The following is a 2500-nucleotide window of genomic DNA, read 5'->3' as shown; positions in this document are numbered from 1 at the left end:
CCTCCACGGTCTTGCTTATTGAGCACCCGGTGGGAAAAAGTCCCTTGGCGGATGCCGTTTCGCAACTTTGTGTCGGGGATCCCTCTCGGAAAGTTCCGATTGAACACGACGAGCACGTGAGTCCAACCTAGCCCTCGCTTACTGAGCAACCGTGAGGATGCCTTTCCGCTCAGGTTTCGACGGGAAACACACGCTGGGGAGGTCCATGAATCCTTGGTACGCGCCACCATCCATCCCGCTTGCAATCCCACACACTTCCAGGGCCTAGATTTTCCGGATCAATGACTTTCACCCCAAACCGGCGTGTGTACGCACCTCATGCGGAGGATTCCAACCGTGCTCAAGCTTGGCCAAGCAACAAAAGGCTACATCCGAAGGCTACATCGATTGGGTTGCTTGTCCGCCATCGTCGCAGGGCGGGAATCCTACGCATGAGGGGCAATGAATGGGATTTCAAATGGGGGGATGGGGGAACGTACCATCCGAAGGCTACCAAAAGAGGTTTCGAGTGCCTCACAAACACGATAGTCCAACCTAGCCCTTGCTTACTGAGCAACCGCGAGGAAAACGCCCCAACGGATGCCTTTCCGCTCGAGTTTCGACGGGAATAGCGTGCAAGGAAGGCCCAAGAACCCCTAGATACGCTCATCCATCCATCCCATTTGAAATTCCACACATTTTAAGGGTCGCCGGAAAAGTCGCCGGAAAATCTCGCCGGCGGCCGCCGCCGCCGCCGGCACCACCGCCGCCGCCACCGGGGAAGGTGGTCGACGTTTTGGGGAGGGACACCCCATGGACTTGCTCACACCTTGATCTTGTCTATTGGGAGGGGCATACATGTGGTGGTGTGAGCAAGGCCATGGGGAGGGGGGTTGGGGGTGCCCCCCTATATATGCAAAATGAGCCTTTTCCCATGTGCCACGAACAGACATACTTTTTCGTGAGATGACAACCTCCGTTTGAGGGACCTAGAGATCGTATTTTTGCGCGATTTTTTGCAGCATTCCTTGGCATCATATAAGGATGCTTCCTGCCAAGTTTCATAATTTTTTGACAACCATAGAATATTTTTGAAATTTTTTAGTGTTTCACATAGTGCGCGCTCTACGGGCCACCACGGGCGGCGGCACCGGCGGCGGCACCCCCTAACATTTAGGGGGGGTCAAGTAGGAGTGAATAAAACCATCAGGACTCAAATGTAACGAGTGGATTTAATTTTGGTACGGGAGTGAAATTTTTGGACTGTGCTGGAACAGTCCTGGACTGGTCCTGGACAGTCCTGGACTGGTCCTGGACCAGTCCTGGACGTGCCAGGACCAGTCCTGGACGTGCCAGGGCAGTCCTGGACGTGCCAGGACGGTCCAGGACCCGTCCTGGACGTGCCAGGACCAGTCCTGGACGTGCCAGGACGTGCCAGGACCCGTCCTGGACGTGCCAGAACGTGCCTGGACGTGCCAGCACGTCCCAGAACCTTGCCAAACCGTACCAGGACTTGCCCAAACCTTGCCAAACCGTGCCCGGACCTTGCCCAAGCCTCCCAACACTTGCCCGGACCTTGCCCAAGCTTGCCAAACCATACAAGCACCTTGCCCGGACCTTGTCCAAGCTTGCCAAACCGTACAAGAACCTTGCCCACGCGTGCCAACACTTGCCCGGACCTTGCCCAAGCTTGCCAACCCATACAAGCACCTTGCCCGGACCTTGTCCAAGCTTGCCAAACCGTACAAGAACCTTGCCCACGCATGCCAACACTTGCCCGGACCCTGTCCGAGCTTGTAAAACCGTACAAGAACCTTGCCCGGACCTTGCACAAGCCTCCCAACACTTGCCCGGACCTTGCCCAAGCTTGCCAAACCATACAAGCACCTTGCCCGGACCTTGTCCAAGCTTGCAAAACCGTCCAAGAACCTTGCCCACGCATGCCAACACTTGCCCGGACCCTGTCCGAGCTTGCCAAACCGTACAAGCACCTTGCCCACCCATGCCAACACTTGCCCGGACCTTGCCCAAGCTTGCCAACCCATACAAGCACCTTGCCCGGACCTTGTCCGAGCTGGCCAAACCGTACAAGAACCTTGCCCACCCATGCCAACACTTGCCCGGACCGTGTCCGAGCTTGCCAAACCGTGCCTAAACTTGCCCGGACCGTGTCCGAGCTTGTTAAACCGTACAAGCACCTTGCTCGGACCATGGCCGAGCTGCCAAACCGTACCCGAACTTGCCCGGACCCTGTCCGGGCTTGCCAAACCATACAAGCACCTTGCCCGGATCTTGTCCGAGCTTTGCCCACCGTTGCCACGACCTTGCCCAAGGGTCCACGCGCATTGCCCAAGCACCTTGATCCTTGCACACGCGCACGCGCAACGTGCCAACGTGCCAAGTGCTAAGTGCTAAGTGCTAGTGCTAGTGCTAGTGCTAAAGTAAAGGAATGCGCGCGAGGGGTTACCCCCTATAGTAGCTTTCTGGGAAAATTTCCGAGTGCCACGAACGGACATACTAT

This window comes from Neltuma alba, unplaced genomic scaffold (genome assembly GCF_004799145.2).
Source record: "Neltuma alba isolate B1F8T4 unplaced genomic scaffold, ASM479914v2 tig00007452_pilon, whole genome shotgun sequence".
In the NCBI taxonomy this organism is placed as follows: domain Eukaryota; kingdom Viridiplantae; phylum Streptophyta; class Magnoliopsida; order Fabales; family Fabaceae; genus Neltuma; species Neltuma alba.
Note: the sequence above shows the minus strand (reverse complement) of the source record.